The 21,823-nt window shown below is 31.1% G+C and overlaps 1 protein-coding gene across 8 annotated transcripts in view; it reads left to right on the top strand.

Moving 5' to 3' along the window:
- Positions 1–21,823, top strand: part of LOC105228420 (protein unzipped) — a 100,294-nt gene that overhangs the window by 62,701 nt on the left and 15,770 nt on the right. The window contains exon 1 of one of the 8 annotated variants that reach the window (XM_049453633.1): positions 2,356–2,558. The exons of the other annotated variants lie outside the window; for them this stretch is intronic. The gene's annotated coding sequence lies outside the window, so the exon portion shown is untranslated. Of the gene's footprint in view, positions 1–2,355; positions 2,559–21,823 lie in introns of those variants that run through there. 8 annotated transcript variants of the gene reach the window in all.

Below are 21,823 nucleotides of genomic sequence, written 5' to 3'. Positions count from 1 at the left end.
TTGCCATTTGATTTTGTATATAAATACTTGTAACTTTTACGCTAATATCGCACACATGCAAACATACTATACACACATATATGTATGTATATAAGATACAAGCATTTATTCGCTTAATTTGTTATTATAATTTATTGTCATTGTCATGGCATACATATCAGTCAATCAGTCCGGGCTTGCCATTGAAGAGCATACCTATAGACCTGCATACAACATAGGCATATGTATATACACTCATTTATGTATACATATGTATGTACTAAACATAGAAAAAAGCGTCTTGATACATATCTCTCTTAATTAGTTTAGATGGATCATCGCTTTAGGGGTCATAATTTAAATAAATTGTTGCGTAATAAAATTTATAAGCTTACGAGCGAGGTAGAGTGATAAAAAACTGAAATATTTGAGAATTTTTTTGACCTTGAGTGTTTTAAAGCGTTTAGCTTAATTAACAGAAAACTAAAATAGGAATATTTAAAAATAGTTGACATTTTTGAATAATAATAATTTAAAATTGTTAAAAAAATGTTGAGGCCAATTTATGACATTCCGAAAAATACATTTATAATGTTAATATTTTTTAACAAAGTTTCTAAACATTTCCGCATAAAAAATTGTTGGTGAAAAATATTTTAAAAGAGTTTTCAATAAGAAGAAAAAATAATATTTTAGTTCCGAAATCAAACGAGATCCCGAAATTTGTGGGTTTAAATTCTGTAGTTTTTTAAATCATATAAAGTTTTTATTATTGTTTTGCAAGTTAATCGGGACCCCGAAATGGATCCCGAAATTCGGTATTTAAATTTTACAGTTTTTTAAATAAAGTAAAATGTTTATATTATCATACCCAAATTAATTTGAATCCCGAAATGGATACCGAAATTTCGGGATTTAAATTTAACGGTTTTTTTCGATAAAATAAAGTTTACATATTACGATTTCCAGGTTAAAAGGAATCCCGAAATGAATCCCGAAATTTCGGGATTTATATTTTACAATTTTGTATTATCGGGATTTAAATTTAACGGTTTTTTCGATAAAATAAAGTTTACATATTACGATTTCCAGGTTTAAAGGAATCCCGAAATTAATCCCGAAATTTCGGGATTTATATTTTACAATTTTGTATTAAAATACAATTTTTATGTAACAATTTCCCACTTTCTTGACACTTACATATATACTCAGCATCAAATTTAAGCTGGACTTGATCTTTATAAGCATAAGGCTCTTTAAATATAATATATTTCAAATAAATGGAAAAAATTAATAATAATCACTTATGTAAAATGCTAACTTTCTAACGCTTGGGTCCATTGCGCACACGCTAAAATATTTTAATTGCTCTTATCAATTAATAACGCACTGACCTAACTCAATTAAAGGAGAAATTGCTTGAGCATTTATTATTTCAAATTTTTATCGCTGAATTTCCTGTAGCAAAGCAACAACACAAACCGATAACGAAGTGAGTTTAGTTCGTGGCGCCACTTTTACTAAAGCGCACATACATATGTATATACATACATACATACATACATATATTGGTATGATAGTGTGTATGTTCGAATTTAAGTGATTATAATTCAGTTTGGCACAACTTGTGTTGCCTTTTGCCACAAATTTATGCTCGACAACGCCCCAGAACCAAGTTTATATGGCTATATAGTATATATATACATATGTACCGTTATGCCTGCAGCGTCGCGTGGCACACTTTTGCAGTCGTGCTAGCTCTTGGGCACCAAGTGGCAACTGCTCACTTGTATCAAAATGTTCGAAAGTGCATACTCATTCCAATAAATGCACACACTCACATACACGACTGCATGTGAATGTGTATGTATGTAGCTGGATATGTAAATAAATTTCCAAATGCCTTCAAAGGCCAATTGGCTGTGTGCTGCAGCAATTAGTCAACGATTAGTCATAGTTAATTAAAGTTGGAGGCAGTCAAAGGCGAAGCTTGGCGGCGAAAGAACGGCTTGAGACGATGCAGGCGACAGCTGATAACAAGTAGTTACATGTATGTAGCTACCTTATATGGATAAATTGTTGTAAAAAATATTTTTTAAATATTTTATAATAGCAAAAAGATTTCATAATGCATGCGTCAGTTTTGTATTTCCATGCCACCAATCACAGCAAGCACATGACCGCTTATGAGTCCGTTATCTATACACGTACATATATTGGCAATTCCTGTATTGATTTATATTTTATAAAACCGCCCAAGGTCATCCGAGAAGGTTATCGTTAGCGAAAGTTCTGTGAGTAACACTCATCTACCGATTTGTTTCGATGGAAGAAAGCTATTAATATACAGTTATTTATTGTTCCGAGGGCCATTTGCAAGCTGCTGTCGAGTAAGTTCGGGGAAAACCGCAAAATTGCACTTCCATAAATATATTAAGTTAGATGAAACCTTTTTTGCATAATACCGCTGCGCTAATTTGAAATTAAATGCAACTTAGTTGACTTTTTGCCACCGACGCGTCGGTGTAGCACGCGAGTGTTTGTTTTATTTCAGCGGTGTTTATCAAAAGTGTTAGCAAGTAAGCAGGCTTTTTAACTGGTTTCTATATTTTTCAAGATGTTAATGTGAGATATAATTTTTATTTGAAAAATCAAATTTTAGTAAGTATAAAAAAATTAATTCTTAAACAAAAAAAAAAATTTTAATATCCCAAAATTCGGGGAAAAATTTGATTATCATTAATTGAATTAATAAATTAAATTAAACAACTTTAAATTTGAATAAAAAAAAAAATTAAATTAAAAGAATTACAAAAACCAAATTTAAACAATGAAATTAAAAAAAATGGAATAATTAATTTTGGAAAATTATGTCAGACAACAATTCGAAAAAAGTTGAATTAAAAAGTTAAAAAAAATTAAATCAAATAAATAAAAATGTTTTTGCAAAAATATCTAAATTTAGAGTACAAAAACAATATGAATGTGATAAATAAATTTGAAAAATGTTTACTAAAAATATTTATATTTAAAAAATTAAAAAAAATATTAAATTTAAAAAATTAAAAAAAAATATTAAATTTAAAGAATTTAATTAAAAAGAATTAAATAAATTAAGTGAGGCGAAAATTCGAAAAAGTGTTGACATAAAATTAAAATTGAAAAAATTAAATGGAAATATTTCAAAATTTAAAAATTGGCATATATTTTTAAATATAAAAAATTGAGAGAGACAGAAATTCTACAAAATTTTGACTCAAATAAAAAAATAATAATTTAATAATTAGGAAAATTTCTTAATTTCAGAAATTTATTTTTATACTAAATTTAGAAAAATAAAAAAAATGAAAGCAAAGGAAAACTCGAAAATGGCTTAAATTTTAAAAATTTCAACAAAGTAAAAATTTATGTTTCGATAATTAAAAAAAAACCAAAATAATTGAATTTAAAAAGAAAAAAATTTACTTAAAAAATTAACACAAAAAAAAATAAAAAAAAAAAAAAAAAATTAAAATAAAAAAATAAGTGATACAAAAAATAGTCAATATAAATAAACAATTTTAATTTTAATTAATTACGAAATTCGAAAAGCTAAAATTTAAAATAATTGAAATTATTCCTAATTTTAGTAAATAAAATAACAAATAACTGAGACAAAAAATTTGAATTAATTAACTTAAAGAAAATAAATTTTAAATAAAAAAACTTGAAATAATCCAAAATTTAAAAAATATAAACATTTAAGATACAAAATTTAAATTTCAAAAATTAAAAAAAATAAATTTAAAAAATCATAATTAAAAACCTTAAAAATAATCTAAAATTAAATAAAATACAAAATCAATTAAATTTAAAAAATTAAGTAAACAAATTTAAAATAATTAAAATTATTTCTAATTTTAGTAAAATAAAAAAATAACTTAGACCAAGAATTAAAATTAAATTAATTAAAAAAATAAAACCTTAAGAATTTAAATTAAATAAATTAAAAAAAAAATTAAATGCGAATTAAATAACTTAAAATAATACAAAAATTGAAAAAATGAGAACATTTAATTTTAAAAAATTCCATGAGTTAAAAAAAATTAATATTCAAATTTAAAAAATTAAAATCAAAGTTTAAAATATTGAAAATTGTTTATTTCAACAAATAAAAACAGAAAAAAAATTGCAAAAAATTTATACAAAAAAATTATTTAAAATATTTTTTTATTATTTTCAAATTAAAAGACAAAATAGTAATTAAAAAAAAGTAAACAAAACATATTTAAAAAATTTTTAAAACAATTTGTTTTATTATATAAAATAATATTGGCGAGTCGAAAAAGTATTTTCGTATTTCTATTTATTTTTTTATATTTATAATAATAAATAAATAAACAAATATGTACCATTTTGGTCGACCACTTTTTGCCATTTTCCGCTAGAGACATTATTCCAACAGTGTAGAACTTTCATCAGTGTAAATCGAATTTTCGAAATTTCCAGAACGGAAGCGAGTGAACCATTGTTGTGCTACACGAACTGATACAGCATCGTTTGTGTAAACTTCAGCAATTTCTTTGGTAACTTGCGTGGCATTCTTCTTTTTTTTATACAAAAATTTCAAAATATGTCGAATTTCTTCATTATTTTCACTAATTTTTGAACAGCTGTAACTTTTCTAGCTTAAAACTTAAAGCTTAAAATCTCACCTTTCCAACGCTATATGATATGACACAAAGAAATTGGTAATACTGGAGATATACGTCTGTAAGGACATCTATTGGCAAAATACGAAAATACTTTTTCGACTACCCAATATGTTGATTTTTTTCGAAAAATTTGCATGTATGTATTAATTTTTACTGAGCCGAAGCGAAGTTTTTACTGTTTGTAATATTTCTATAAAATCTAAAATTATTCAAAGAATTTTTGTTTGATTTTTTCCCACTCTGTTGTTATCTTTTTGGAATGAAAATTATATTTCATGCCAATTATCCCAAGTTTACTGCACTCTCTCGTCAATTTAATTAATTTATAACACATAATCATCAATGTGTTTTATGATTTTAACGATTTTGTAGTTTAACAAACCATGAAATATGAATTTATTACTTCATTTTCATTTACCAGCAAAAAATTTTATTGCAAATGTAATGTGCTTCGAGTGAGACCCGCTCATTTGATTGGTTTTTATAAAAGAAAAAAATTTTAGGATAAATAAGAGTTTTTTGCTTACAATAGCAGTACAATATTTATATCACACTGTAAATGCATATGTGTATGTAGCATTTGGAATAACGAGTATAAATGTAATTTTTTTTGTTATTGTCTGCCATATTGTCCATTATGCCTTTAGTATTCATTAATTTATAATGTGCACTATTTTATGGTTGTTGTTTTTAGTTGTTGTTGTACTCGTAGATATAATTCATTTGCCGCACGGAATTAAAGCTTTGACATGCCTTCCAGTTTTAGCCCTTCTAATAAACAGCAACAACAACAATAACACGCTACTATAAAACATACAACGTTGAACACGCTGGAAATGAAAATAAACCAGTTTTGGAATTTAGAATTTATTTTCGTTACACAATAAAATAAATCCAGTTTCTAATTTCAATGGGAGTATAGGGTAACTCAGTAGAGAAAAATATTTGCTGCGCAAAAACTTTATCTAAATATGCTATATACATGTATGTGTATACTTGAAGCTAGGTGGAGATATAAATATGGGCTTTTGAGCTTACATACACTCACTTATGGATATAAGGAAGCGTGCTAGTGTTCAAAGGTAAAAAAGGAAAATAATTTTTCAAGTTACCTGAATTCGCAGAATTCCAGCGTTTCGACTTTCAAGTGCAGCTTAGCCATTTCTGCGCTTTCGTGAATACCTTTAACACATGAGCTCGGCAAAAATTTTAGTAAAACTCCGCAGCTTAGCTTTTCTAGTTCAAAGGCGCGAAAAAATCTGGTCTCGAAAAGTCATTGGCTTCTGCGCGCTGATTTGAAATTTAGATATTTGCGAAAACAAGCGTTTGCGCGTTGACTCGACAATAACAAGCACTGCTGTTTTGGGTTGTTGTTGGTTGGCTTTGCTGTTTGTTTGACTGCCTGTCAGTAGCCATTGTTCAGTTGCCAACGGCGTGTGACTTGTGCCGCTGTCAATATTTGCCAAACACTTTTGAAGTTTTTCGCATTTTTGCATACAAATACAAAAAAAAAATATATATTGTAGGTACTAGGATGGATCGAAAAATCCAAATTTATTTACTTTGAAAATTTTTTGAGAGATATTTCTATGAAGGTCGCTCCAGTGAGCTCGTCAAGAACCTCTGCCTTCCAGTATTAGGGTGGATAAAAAAAAAACAAATATTTTGTTCGCTTTGCACTTTGAAAAATTGTTTGATAGACATCTCTAAGAAATTATCGCCAAGTAAGAGCTCTTACTTGTCTTCCGCCTTACAGTTTTCTGTTTTTTGTTATTTATAAAAAGCAGAAAAGGGAAAAAATTTAAGCTTCTTGTTTTTACCCACCCTAATATTTGCGAAAATAAAGATTTTTTAGGTTTCGATCTTTGATGCGCCCTAATGTTTACATAAAAAAGATTTTTTCAAGCTTCGATTTTTTTTTACCCACCCCAATATTCACAGCAAACAGGATATTATTTTAAATTCCGATTTTTAATCCGCCCTAATATTTACATAAAGACAATTTTTTTATGTTTAGACCTTTTTTGACCATCCTAATACGCACAAAAGAAGGGATTTTGCAAGTTTGGATTTTTGATCCGCCCTAATATTTACATAAGAAAATATTTTTTAAAGTTACATATAAAATGGTTTTTTCAAGTTTCGTTTTTTGACCCGCCCTAATATTAAATAAAATTTATTTAAAGTTTTTTTTGTACCCACCCTATTGTCTGCATAAAAAGATAGTTTTTCAAATTTCGATTTTTGACCCACCCTAATATTTACATAAAAATAGCTGTTTTCAAGTTTCGGTTTTTTCGACCCGCCCTAGCATGTACATTAATATAAAATAAATGAGTATATAAATCACTCCTTTTATTTAAATTTTTTGTTTTTTCACTTGTGATCTCTTTTCTATTGTTTCCTCTATCACTCTGTCAATTGTGTAGAATTGAAAATGCGTGCTACACGTTCCACTCCATAACCATTAACTATTCGGCCTTATTTATTTACAACTATTTATTAATTTACACAGTTTTTTGTCCAATTTCCGTGTAGACGCCCACACGCCCCCAATAAATCAGTTTGGGTTGTTGTTTTCATGTCGAAATTAATGATCGCCGGATTTTCGAGCTCAATTTCTCTAATGTAGAGTTGACGTGCAGATTTCAATTAGACACAGGTTTTATATATGGATCCATATGTATGTTTATATATACATGTATTTTTAGTTATTTGTTATTTTTCTTTTTTTTGCAAATTGTCGGCGTAGATTTTTTGGCTTGTTTTGGAACTTAGCCGATCTCAGCTAAGGAAATGTCTAAATAAAGTGGCATTGGGCTGATGATTGATTGATTGATGGGCGTATGCTTTGGCATTCGAAATACTCCCTTCGTCGCTAAATACTAATAATAACAGTGTAAACCCAAGATAAAGTTCGAACCGGACTGGTTCTTATAAACGGCGCGCGCAAATCAAAGTGATAATGATTTCTTTCCTAGATACTTCCGATCTTATGACGTGCTTTTAAGCTCTTATTTATGAGAGCTAATTATGCTTATCCAACTTGGAGCTAAACTAAGAGCATTGCTGTTCAAATGCATGTGTGTTCTCAAGATATTAACGATCTTATCTCGAATCCTCAGCGATTTTGTAATAAATGACACATAAAATAAACAAACTTGGTCCTTTTGCGGTAGAATCTTCAACATATCAAGAAGTAAAACACAAGAGAAGAGAGTAATGAGGTCATGCTGAACAAGACGAACTATCGAGTGGAAGGAATTTCGACCATTAAGATTCCGACTATTCAGATCTTGTAGAAAAGTGTGGAAGGTATTCTAACTACTCAAATTTCGACTACTCCGATTTCGGAGAAAACTGTGAAGATATTTCTATTACTCGAAACAGTCTTGCTACAAGAGAAGTGTTGAAGACATTTCGATTATTCCGATCAGTCACACTCGAAGATAAATTTATATACTCCTCTCAAGTAGTTATGCTCTTTCCTCTTCGCCAATATAATCTCAGTTGGCATTTCGTTCGAAGACAGTCGATAATGTTTGGAGTTCTTACTTATATATTTGTGAAGTTGAAGTGGACCCTCTATCGTTAAAACTAGATATTTCCATTTATGCATATATCAACTAATCAACCCCGGACAATTCCATTTTTCTTTATTACACTATTACTCAGTTGCTACTTGTTCAAGATAAGCAACGTCTTGAGCAATTGTTCACATTAAGTCGACAAATTATTATTTCAACGCATAAAAAATAAAAAAAAAAAATAATTTTAATATTTAATTTATACAGCGGCGATTCAATGCGTTTTAAAACATTTTCATGGAAGGTGGTTGCCGTTTTGCCGAATTAACTATTATCATGCATTTTTTGTTGCCACTGATAAATAAAGAAATTTATGATTATATAATTAGACTGATAAACAAGAAAAATTTAAATATTTAATTAAGAGGCATTTAATTTATGATACATAAACATTTACACTTCAAACGAAATACGAGTATGGTTTTCCAAAACATAGAAATAATAATAATGAAAAATAAACAAAAATTTAAAATTAATTACAATAACAAAAAACTGCATAAATTAATAAATAATGGTAACTAAACATCATTTGTATTTGACCACGTGGATACACATACATATATGTACATGTATGTACTATAGTACCTTATACTTAAGTATAGCCCCATTATTTATGCTTTTAAGTGGAAAAATTGTGAAAAGTTGATTCAAAGCCGAGTGATTATCAAACTCCCGCACTTAATTACAGCAAACTGGTTTTTGTTGATTAATACAAAAACAATAACAATAATTTATAATAATTAAAATAATTTACATGTGCATGACTAATTTGTTGAAATTTTAATTTGCTAATTAAGTGACGATATCATAATGAAACACCTTTTACTCATAAATAGAGTTTTATTGGTTGTTTTTCGAATTTTCATAAGCGTTTTAAAGTCGAATAACCAGATTAGGGCAAATTTATTAATTTTGCTAGATACGCTAAAGGTGTATCTACCTCAGTCTGGCAAAAGCAGGGCAGTAGAGCGGGAAGTGAAAAGATCATTCCACATCGCCTTTCCCCATATGGTTTTGGCAAAGAACGTCCTACAGAATATTTAGCCGCAACGCGTGTAAACCAACTGGACAGTGAGCAGTCAGAAGTCAGATGGTCAAATTTTTTAAGGCGGTCAACATCAATCATATTTCGCTAGGTACTTTGACGGTTTGTAGTTCAATCTCACTCTTTTAAAAGTCGTGCAATTCAATAGAAAATGCGAACATGATTTCAGTGTCCGCAAAAATATCTAATTGCACTGCGTGTAACTCTATTGGACAGTGTCCAGTCAAAAGTCCTATAACTAAGCGAGATTGAGTTTACTAAGAGCCAGCAGTTACGGTTTATTCTAGTTCACTACTGACTGAGCTTACTGAGCTTATTGGTGGTCTAAAGGTCCAACATCAGAACGAAAAAAGACATCGGAGAACAAACTAGCTTCTAATCGCATGAAATTGTTAGTTCCTTAGCAAGTTCATCGGCTTTGCGGTTTCCAGCAATTTCGCTTTGAACAGGTACCCATATATGCATAATATGGAAGAAGCTTGAAGCTGTAGCAAGTGGTTATATTCCTGGTAATTGTGAAGGGATATACCAACCAGTGCAGGCACTTCACTTAGAAACTGATAAATATTGAATATACTAGTATATGCCGTATATAATTAACCCACAATTCTGTTATGGAATAGGTGGGTTATATATGTTATAGGTGGGAATTGAAAGAAATGATATAAGAGCTCTATTAGCAGTGCTAACAGTTCACTGTCTACCTGGTAGACATACCAGAAAACTGGGAAAACCTTACAATGATTATTGTAGAAGCTTCTAAGAGGAAGAAGAATAGGCAAGGTATAGGAAAAGAAGTTTCGGTAGGGGATTTCTTGACGACGTTTCGGACTTTTTGATTTGTTGAACTTTAGCAGAAGCACAGGATGGATCAGAACAGACATAATAAAGTAAGGGTTTCACAAGGGCCCTCCTAAAGACCTACATAAATGCGTCGTTAGACTACCTACCTCATCTCTCAAGTTTATTATGGAACGATAAATTTGAAGATAACATTTCGATGAAATTTTCATACTAAAATAAACCCAATGCTTTTTCAATCAAAAAAAAAAAAAATTTGTGAAGTTTAAACTAAAAACTCTTCATAATTTATTGAAATGCACTTGAACTATCAAAGCTGACAACCATTTCATATTAATTTGTAGGATCTTCGATATGCACATAAATATTTACTCAAATAAGCATATTCAAAAAGCTGTTGATACTAAAGTGAAACGCAATGAACCAAAACCAAAATATGATTTAATAAAATAAAAGAAAAAAACAAATTATTAACCGCCAAACGCTCAACACAAATGTAAACAAAGCGCATAATGAACTTGCCACCTTTTTTGTCCTTTTTAAACGCCGCCTTCCAGTTTTGAAACTGTTTATGCGTCTGTCTGTCTGTCGAACACTTTTATTGTAATTATTCATAGCGTTGTTGTTCAGTTTTTGCTTTGCGCATTGCGGCGTTGAAAAGTTTTCGAAGCGTTTATTTCAATTTTTTGTTGCTGTTGTTGTTGTTGCACTTGGCAATGCGCCATAAATGCATAATTTCTGAAATATATTTAATTTAAATGGACATTTGTGTGAAAATTAACTTTTAATTGCCTGACACATGAGCTGCCAGTAGTGAAACTGACACACTCATAAATGGAAAGAATTCGCGGTGTTTGTGTATGTGTGTGTGTGTGCGGAATTGCGAATTAATAAATGCTTAAATATGCGAAAATTATGAGCCGCACAAACGTCGCGACTTATTTGGCAATGTGAGAAAATAAATTAAATAAACGAAAACAAATTTTAGACTCTGGCATTTATGAGTTGTGTGTCACGTGGCTGAATTTTTGCTTAAATGATTTTTGAAAATTGAGAAAAATAAATTTTCGCAGTTAAATTGCATGCTTAATTTTTGCATAGAACTGAGCTATAGTTGCTTACTATGAGATACAAAATCCCTCATGGTACTTCCCCCCTTGCAAAGATCTATACTTCAACCGGAGGACAGCGAGAAGTACTTGGAGCTTATCCTTGATAAGAAGCTCTCTAGGAAGCCAAAAATCGAGAAGAGCGTGAGGTAAGCATCGGTCGCTTTCTATTGTTGCAGAGGACCCAGTGAGGAGCGTGGGGCCCGCACAAAAAGCAGTGTTCTGTCTCTATTTGCTCCGACAGTAGAGCGGTTACACTGGCGCTGAAGTCGCCAACTGTGCGCTCAAAATGAATGAACAGAGCGCTCAGTATGACCTTAGTCTGGATGTTATTGAAAGCCCTTTCTATGTCTAGAAGGCTACGAAGGTGTATTTTTTTACCTCTAAAGTTTTTCAAACTCTCCTCCTACTATTTCTGTGGATTTTCCTTTAGAATACGCATGTTGCGAAACTTCGAGTTCTTATGAGTTGACATTTTGTCAAATTTTTGATAGTTGCTTTCTGGTATGGCTTTTGGGATATATTATAAAAAAATAAAAAAAAAAAAAATATTTCATTTTGTTGTCACCCTAGTTGTTATTTATCTTTTATATCACATATATTTTATTTTTTATTGTTTATGTTTTTTTCCTCTCATGTCACGCCCACCCGTGTGCTGATTTTTATAATAATATTTACACTCCACTTTTGCAGTAATTTTCGGAATTTATTGTTTGGCTTCTCAAATTACCAAAATTTTAAATGACTAATTTTAATAATGCCAATGAAAAGTAAATATTTATTTATTCATTCAAATTCATATGCAAATTTGGCTTAAATTAACAAAATGTGTTAATGGGCAAAGAATTCGCAGAAATAAACAGGTTGTCTTGAAACTTAGTGAGCCGAACAGACGCTGAGTCAACGTTTTGAATTTGTATTAATATTTTGTTTTTTGTTTTGTTTGATAAACATGTTTTTAATTTGGTTTTTTTTGGTAAAAAAAATTTGTAAAATTGATAAAAAAAAAAAAAATTCGAAAAAGAAAAACAAAAATTGAAAAAAGAATTTTTTGATTTTTTTTAATATTTCTTATCAAACATTTTTTTATAAAAAGTTTTTTACCAAAACAAATTGGAAAAAAGGGATTTAATTTGTGTTTATACATATTTCTTGTTTTGTTCCATAGATATGATAAATTTTGTAAGAAAAAAAATGAAAAATTTATTAAATAATTAAAAAAAAAAAACAAGAAATAAAAAATTTTTTTTTTTGATTATTTTTGCCAATACTTTTAATCCCAAATTTTTTTGTAAAAATTCTTTTTTCGAAAAAAATTTTTGAAAATTTTGAAAAAATAAACTTAAAAATTTTTGAAAAAATTTAAAAATAAAAAAATTTAAAATTTTTCGAAAAAAAATTTAAAAAAATTTTTGAAAATTTTATTAAAAAAAATATTTGAAAAAAATGTTGAAACTTATTTTAATGTTGGAACATGATATTTTATTATGAAACATTTTTTTGCTTATACTTTTTTGGTATTTGAAATTACTTCTATACTAAAAATATGGTAAACACCTATGTACATAATACATTAAAGGTGTGATCAGTGTAGTCGTATGCGATTAATAACGCTTGTGTTAAATATGCAGTCAAAATTATATACATATACATATGTTCATATTACGAGTATATTTACAATATACTCCATCAGTAGTGCACAAATTTCGTAAATATTTCGCAAACCATATTTTCATCGCTGAGCCAGCCATTTGCCAACCACTCGCCATTATTAATATTGCCTTTAGCACAGGTGGCAACAATTAATTGAGTGCAACATTGGACGTGATGTAATGCCTTAATGGCTCGCAGACGATGTGATTTAGTGACTGCAAAATTAATAGTCTTCCCAATGTATAGAAGAGCAGGAGTATAGGTAAAATGGGTTAGGCTGTAGTCTATATACTATAAAGCAGATGAATTGATAACATTTTATGACACCAAAAAGGAAAAAAAAATTATATAACATAGTGACTGCCAGAAAAAACTATTTCAAATATTAAATACTTTCGGTTCTGTTTAGGTACACAGTTTAAAGTTAAACAGTCCTAGTCAAATTTGATCAGATGTTATTATGCTTGATATGAGTGGTATTGATTTAGAAAGGTTTTGATTTTATTTTTATACTAATACATACATATGTACTTACATACATTCTATGCCTATAAGAGCAGGTTTAAAATGTTGTGAGTGGTTTAGGATCAGCAACAAGATGCTTTCGGGTTATGAGTTTTTGGATGTACTTACATATATACTCGGCTGGGAACAGATTTTTGAACAACTGAGTACAGGTGAAAGAATTTAGGCAAAGTTTTATTGAGGAAGCAATTTTCAAACCTGGGAACAGTTTTGTCAACTGGATGGGAACAGTTTTTAATGATCACTTGTTTTAGAATTTTTCATGTAAGAAAGAAATAAAATTATATCTTGCTAATTATTATTGTAATTTTCATTTCGAAGCCTTTGCACCTCGCGAAACTCTGTTTTAAAGCAAAATTAAATAAATGTTTAATAAAAAATAGGCTTTTAAAACTTTAAATATAATAACTATCTTTCGTCATATGCACTTTGTAACACAATAAATCAAATTAAAGGTTTGAACGCCCTAAAGTATGCAACCTTTGTTTAAAAAGCAGATATTTGTGACTTAGGCAGACAAATGCCAGTCGAGATATGAAAATTTGATGAAAATATAGCGCTACTAATGTGTATATGACTTCAGTAAACGATTCTGTATATATTTTGCATTCCTCGAAAGCTATTTAAGCTTATTTTAAACAACACCAAACATTCACTTGCCACCAATTACTTTGCATTGCAGCATAAATTAACTCAGTTGTCTCCATGGCTTGACGCATGATGATTAACCGGCGTGAACTCCATTAAATAACAAATCTCAATCGATACACTGTACAACAAAGTGTCAGTTTAAGTAGCGATTAGCACTAATTAAGCATGTGAGTGTGTGTGTGTGTGAAGCAAATGGTATCACATTGATTTGATTGTTGGCAATTTTAGTGCCACATCGATTTAATGCGTAACGAAAGGCAACTGACCAGCGTGATTGCATTGCACTTAAAAGCGATTTGATCGGCGATACATGTGAGTGATCAAACACGCTCGTCGCTGCAAACATCCGCATGTATTTATTAGCGCTTTGTTGCTGACTGGCAGGTTGGTTGGCTGGCTGGCTGTCTTTATGCCTCACTTGGTCACGTTTAGTGGCGTGTAAAAATCAATTGAGTGCTCGTTATCGAGCGGCCGTAATTTGCAAGCTTGTTAATTGCATATAAAACCAACACAATGGCATAAAACACATGCATAGACACTTGCACACATGCAAAATTATATAGCAAGCAATTTAAAAAAATTTTTTTTTTAATTTTTTTCTACATTTTTATTTTTGCTTTCGCTTTTAAAATCTTTCTTCTGTGAGCGTTTTTCATGAATTTTTGTTGCTTTTGTTTGCACATATTTTGCCGTTATTTTTTTATTAATTAAATCACAGCGCGCAATTACTCAACTCTTGCAACATTCAATGTTGTGGAATGCGCGGCGAAAACATGTTGTTGCTGTGCAGCGTTGAGGTGCCGTGAAACAGAAACAGCTTTACTGTGCAACTATTGAGAATTTTAATGAACTGCAATAATTGTGAAAATAAACCAAAAACTGTTTCTTCGCTGAATATTTAAGAGTAGCTTAATGTTAGCTAAGAGCAGCTTAACGTTAGCCATTAACTGTTATGAGCGGTCAGCACTTGGCAACAAAGCGCTTTTAGGGTGTTGGTGGGTTAGTGAAGAAAATTTTAGATACCTAAGTGCGTGTTTGCGCGACTGGGAACAGATATTTTGAAGATACTAAAGTACTTAATCTATTTTAAATACAACTTTGGCGAATGGTAAGATTTCGCAACATGGGAACAGTTTTCAAAACAGGGTGGGAACGGTTTTTGACTATCGTTTGTTTTAGAATTTTGCATATAATAACGCAGAAAAATTGTAGCTAGATGCCAGTGAAGGGTTTTGTAACTTCTAAGGTCTTTTGACATAAACATATCTCTAACTACATAATTATCGGGAATGTCACAATTTTATTGCTTCTATACCACGTTTAAATTAAAATTAATTGTGGATTTTATTTGAAATGTTCAAAAGTGCATCAGAAATCATCATTTCCAATGCCCCACGGTAGTTTCTAGGCTGGGAACGGTTTACAATTTTGTTGGGAATTGTTAAAAAACTAATTAATAACCATTTTAAGTCTTATAAGAATGCATATAATGATTATACGCTGTGCTTTTGTAAAAAATTATAAGTTTTACTAGTGGGAACAGTTTGTGTTTTGGCTGCAATTGATTTATAATGTGCTTCAAATGAATTTTTAAGTAATATGTATATACTTATATGCAAATCCACCGGAAAGACTATTTCTAATGCCGCACGTAATTTTTTTAGACTGGGAGCAGTCGAATTTTGTGTTGTAAAAGGTTAAAAAAAGCTTATTAATAACAATTTAAGGTACTGTAAAAGTTTGTTAAGTACATAAAACGATTACGCGTTGTACTTCTGTAAAAACTATAAGTCTTACTAGTGAGAACAGTTTATGTTTTGTTTGAAATTTGTTTGTAACTTGCTCTAAATGAATTTTTTTGGTTTTTATAATGCACTGAACTTTTGTAAAAAAGTAATATTAGAGGGAACAGTTTGTATGTTGCTTACAATTTGCTTCTAATATACCCAAAGCGAGTTTTTCGGGTTATTTATACATACATACAAATATGTACATATGTCAATTTTCTCTGATATATTGCGTTCAAACTTTTTATTTCATTTTTCTCCTGCCAATTTCAAAGTCAGCCTGACTTGGCCTCGCTTACTTTAATTTTACAAAAAATTTGCATACCTCCAAAAACTGGATTGCACACATGAGCTATACGAAATTTCTTGATTTTATGCAAAAAACTAAACATTTTCGAGCATACGTGATTCGCATTGCCACATGACACGAGTGCAATATCAACAGAATGTCAGCGATGACAGCTACACAAATTTTTAAAACGCTCAATCGTAAACGACGGTGTCACATTGCAACGTGAATTGTGGCATTTGTTTTGGTGCGCAAATTCATTACCGAACAGCCACAGCGCAATGGCCAACAAACCGGCCGGCGGTTTGGCGGCTCGTCTGGTCAGCTGCTCGGCCGGTTCGCTGTCTGATTAATTTATTTGACACACAAAGGTTCGCCGCTCGCAGCTATTGGAAACAGTAGCTAACACAAAGCTTTATATGAACACAACTAAAACAAACAACAAATATTTATTGATTACTTTGGAGGCGGCACGTTGAATGCAAAGCGCCGGCGAAAATCCGCAAGCGCCTCGTTGGCGTCGATCGCGATAAGAATGGAAATGAAATCGCTGCCAATGCAGTTTTGAGTGTGCACATTGTTGTTGGCCTACTGTTACATGCATATAAAAGTATTTAAATGAAAATTGCAGTGCAACACAAAGAGAAACACAAAAAATAGAATTAAGAAATTGAAGGCATTGCAAAAATGGGAAGTGTTGTTAATTTAATTAAAAGGCGCTTGTGCTTTGTTATCTGTCACTGTTTTTCTTATTTTTGTTGTTATTGTGGTTTCTCATGTTGTCCGGCTTTCTTGCGTTTGCCGTTTTGTGCCTTGTAATGCGTTTCCCTATGATTAGGGGTTGTGGAAAAACTGTTATTAATGGGTTTCTCAGATTACTGAACATTGATAAATCACTGTTAGACGAAATATGTACGCGCTTGTGTCGGTGTTGGAAATTAATTACTGGAAAATATGTTTGCAATGTAATTACTACCAGCGTGTACAGGCAATTCGATTACTTGTTTAGAACAAGTGCCAATATTTTGCTATAAAAATACTTTTTTTCAATTTTCATAGCAATTTTAACCAAAGTGACGTTTTGAAAATACCGAATTTTCGGCATCAGATTTCGGGATTTCGGGATCCCGAAGAATTTTTTTTAATTTTACTAATTAGTTTTTGAGTTTTATGGAAGATGGGCAACTCCTTATTAAATCTTTAATTTTCGGGGTTTTCGGGATCCCGAAATTTTTTTATTAACTTTTTTTTAACTAATTTTTGTGTTTTATGGAAAATAGTCAACTGTGTATTTAATATTTAATTTTCAGAATTTCGGGATCCCGTAGAATTTTTATTAAATATATTTTATGCTACAATTTTATTAACATATTTTTGCGCCTTATGCAAAATAGGCAACTCTGTATTAAAATTCAAATTTCGGGATTTGGAAAGTTAGATTTTTTATTTTCGGGATTCGAAAAGTTAGGTACGCCTTTGATATAAAATATTAACTTAAACTGCTTTTAGAATCACGAAATTTCAGGATTTCGGGATCCCGAAAAATTTGTATTCAAAATAATTTAAGCTAAATTTTTTCTAACTTATTTATGTAGAAAATAGGCAACTTTGTAATGAATTTTAGTTTCCGGATTTCGGGATCCCGAAAATTTTTTTTTCAAAATATTTTATGCTATAAGTTTTCTAATATTTTTTTTTGTTTAATAGAAAGCAGGCACGTCGGAATTCAATTTTAAATTTTTGGGATTTGAAAAGTTGGGTACTGACTGCTCTCGTTTTCAGATTCCGTGATTTTATATCTTGAACTTGAAAAAAGAAACTTGTATTAAGCAGTTGCGGAATGTTGACTTCTATGCCTTTAAATATGACTTTGGCCTTTTTTCTATGGCCAGCACTGTATTTTCTGCTCCAAAAAAAAAAAATAAAAATGTGATTTTACAACTTTTAGAAAGCAAAGGTTATAAACTCGTAAACCCCAAATTATAATTTATTTCACTATGCAAGCTTCAATTCACTTCATAGAACTCATTAATTCTGAAAGTAATTATTATGAGGGCATAATAACACGAGCATTCTCGCCATTAAACTCGCTATTGAATATACAATTACGGGTACAGTAGCATTTTCCCTTTTTTTCAAAAGAAAAAATAATTCAAAATCCACCGTGACAAGTCGAACAGTCAACAAGACAGTAGCGCAAGTGAAACGTGAAGAAGTTTCGTGTACGTGCCTAAGGCAACGATTCCAACGCTCGCAGTGCCCACTCATACACGGCGGATATTAGAACTCGATGAATAATCGACATAATTTCCACAAGTGAATGGACAGACAAGCACTTGATTGACTAAAATAGCTTAAGGAGAGAAATGCTTTTCTTTTATAGAAGAATGCTATTGATAAACAAGCATAATTCCAAAGAAAAGTCTAGTCCCAAAAAAACCGGGTTGAGTCAACAGGAAGACGGAAAATTGAAAGTAGAATTGTACGTGACAAATAATGTGGGGAAAATAGTTAAGATTATGGAAACTCAAGCATACGAGTACGGTTAGCACGAATATGGCTCAGCAAAGAAACAGCGCTGTTAAGTAGAAACATAGTTATGTACATACAGTTATAAAAATTCGTAAGTGAACTACAAACGTAGCACTCACTCACTTTGCTTTGCTGCATGTTTTTCTTCTTCCTTCTTTCAGCGTATTCCAAGCATTAACGTTGTTGAATTTGCTTGCATTTCGTAGAAACATAGTTGCTATTGCAGTTATTGCAATCAGTAATCCGAAAATAACAGTAAAGTGCATAAGTAGCAGCAGTCAGGCTGACTGACTGCCAGTCTAGTAAATTTAACTGCTTACCATTTGTCTGTTAAATTGCTGAGAAAGATGTTGCTTGTGAGATATATTTGTGTTATCAAGCTTCTCGTCGGAAAAAAGTACAGTTTTGGGCATAAAATTAGGCAATTGCTGACTTTGCTTAGAAAAACATATTTTTTTTTAAATTTTTCTCGAGTGTTTTATGAAGAAAAATGTTATTTTTGCCAAATATGTGTAAATCGAGGGATAGCGCATAGTATGTTCATCCACTTTGCCTTGTTATTTTATTCATTATCACTAGTATTTTGTAATTCTCATCAGGTTTATGAAATAATTTATTATATTATTGTTTTTATTATTATTTATTATTATTTTTAAAGAGATAAGAACTGACATAATTTATACACAATACCTATGAAATGGAATAAGTAATGCATCAGAAATCAGGAAGAGCATACTGCCGCGAGTGGGAGACATTCGTCTGCAAACAGTGAATACAATGAAATATCTAGGGCTGGAAAAGGAAGCTTTCATGGAAGCCGAGCAAAAATGGCATCGCTTACCTTATACTTCTGTAGAAAAGCCATTGGTAAAAGGTGAGGCTCTCACCCAAAGTCTCTAACGCACTATAGTCAATCCCATTATGTTCTATGGAGTCTTTATATGGCAGAGGGCTCTAGAAAAGACCACACTTAAAAAGTAACTCGAGAGCGTTCAACGGGTGGCGTTCATCAGTATATAAGGTCCATTCCAACCATGGCATTTAACGCCATCTGATCACTTGGATCATGGAGTTACCAAACCGAACTCTGGGGCTCCTTCTCTACCCATTTCTCATATTTTACTTCCAAACCTCCAGGGTTATTCACATATTTACGTCTACGACTGTGTGCTTATTACAAGCATATCTCACTGAATACAATTTCATTGCTTGTGGCAAGAACTTTTGAATATTGCGGCTATTTTTTTAATGTCCTCGCTAGTATTCTTCTGGGAAGTTCACAATAAACATTAAAAAAAAAAACAAAAAAAAAACCAAAATGAAAAAAATTTGTACGGTCTCTTATGCCCACATGTAAAATTTTTTCTACTGCACCCACATGAATTTCTATAAAAATATGAAATGGAAGGCAATGCAGCAATACACAAGAGGACGAACAGACGACTTTTTCGTATAATGATTGTGGCAAGCTTATTAAGTATATAAACACATAATTTACCGAGCAATTTGTGTATGAAAAATAAAAAAAAGAAAGAAACACAGCCATATCTTCATAGAGGCACTCTGGTAAAAATACATACCGACACATGAATAACTAAAAATACAATGGCAGCACTCATGGGAACCGCAAGAAATTCACCAACAAAAATTAAAAAAAAAAAACAAAACAGAATGAATGAAAAATTGCAAAAAGAAAGTTTGTTGCAACTCTGTGTTGAGAACACAAAACCGAAATTCGTGACTTTCTTTTGTGGTTCGCTTGCTTGTTGCTGCTTTCTTTTTTCGGTTAGTCGGTTGGCGCTGATAAACAATGGCTGCGGCAGATAAATCTCTTACAACACTTTGCGTTGCGACTGTCGGGCGGCAAGTTCGCCGTTGCAAGCTCTATGCTGTATGGCAGACAATTGTGTTGCACTTTAAGTCGCCGTTTAGCCGTACATTGTCTGTCTGTGTTGCGGTCGGCCAAGCAATTTGTCTGCGGTCGCTGTAAGAATTCAATTGATTAACTGTAATGATAATTACTCGCGCTCACACAATTCAGAAACCCAAAACTTTTGTATAAAAAAACGGTTGTTTGGCAGTGAAAGAAGCACAAAAGGGAGTTGGCGCGGATTTTTGTTGGGAAAGCATTCTTTGCTTGGTGGACGGGGACTTGGTTGGCGTCTGGTGTGCGCTGGCAGCGCCAAAATTATGTTCAACATTCTTTTAGTATTTGCTTTTTTTGTTGCTGTCGCGCTGACATTTAGTTGGCACTGGAGCTTGGGTCAATAGGACACACTTTCGAAGCATAAATTTTATTATCGCTGATTTGTGTGATTTAATGAAGCTGCTTTGTAAGCGTTTTCTAGAGAGTGCTTAACTGAAGTGAGCCATCTAGTTATAATTTAGGTTAGGTTTGTAAAATCGCGCTTGTTTTTTAGGATTATGTGTTGATAATATGTGATATATAATATATTTTCCAAAATATTATTCAATAAATGATGAATGAATTGAATAAAGCGATTATTTGCTTCAAATCAAAACTATTTTTGAAAATTGTTAAAATACTAACGACTCTTATTTTTATTTTTTTTCTAAATATTTTTTGGATTTTTTTTTATAGAAATTTTTTTCAAAGTTTGGCATACCATTTCCTACATATTCAATTTAAAGTTGTGTAAATTCTGGTTCTCCTTATATATTTTATATATTTTCTTTAAAAGCTCCTTTAGTCAACTGATCTAAAATATATTGAAATTTCTCATACTCATGTTTACTTCGAAATCATATTCTGCCACTTAAAATCTACGACAAACAATTAATTGCCACCTTTTTGGGTATGTGTCTTCGCTGAAATTGATTGAGCACCTAATTGTAGGCAACCTTTTTTATTTCAGGCAACAGTTTAAAAGTTGCCTTGCAAGGCCTTTTCGAATATAGTTATACAAAATCGAATATAGAAAACTATGTTAAGCATAAAATGGAATATCTATCATAATTACTAGGAACCCGTAACTCTGGTTGACCTCTTCCACCGTAACGTGTTTCTCTGGCTTTGATTCGTGCAAGTTAGCTGAACTTAGACCTTCCTTATTTGTTTTATTTAATATATTTTTAACTTGACACGGTTACTTAAATTTTAAAATTACTTATATTTTAGCTATATTTTTAGTAAGCTCTTCTTGATCTAAA

Source organism: Bactrocera dorsalis, chromosome 3, assembly GCF_023373825.1.
Source record: "Bactrocera dorsalis isolate Fly_Bdor chromosome 3, ASM2337382v1, whole genome shotgun sequence".
Taxonomy (NCBI): Eukaryota; Metazoa; Arthropoda; class Insecta; order Diptera; family Tephritidae; genus Bactrocera; species Bactrocera dorsalis.
This window is presented reverse-complemented; position numbering and strand designations above follow the sequence as displayed.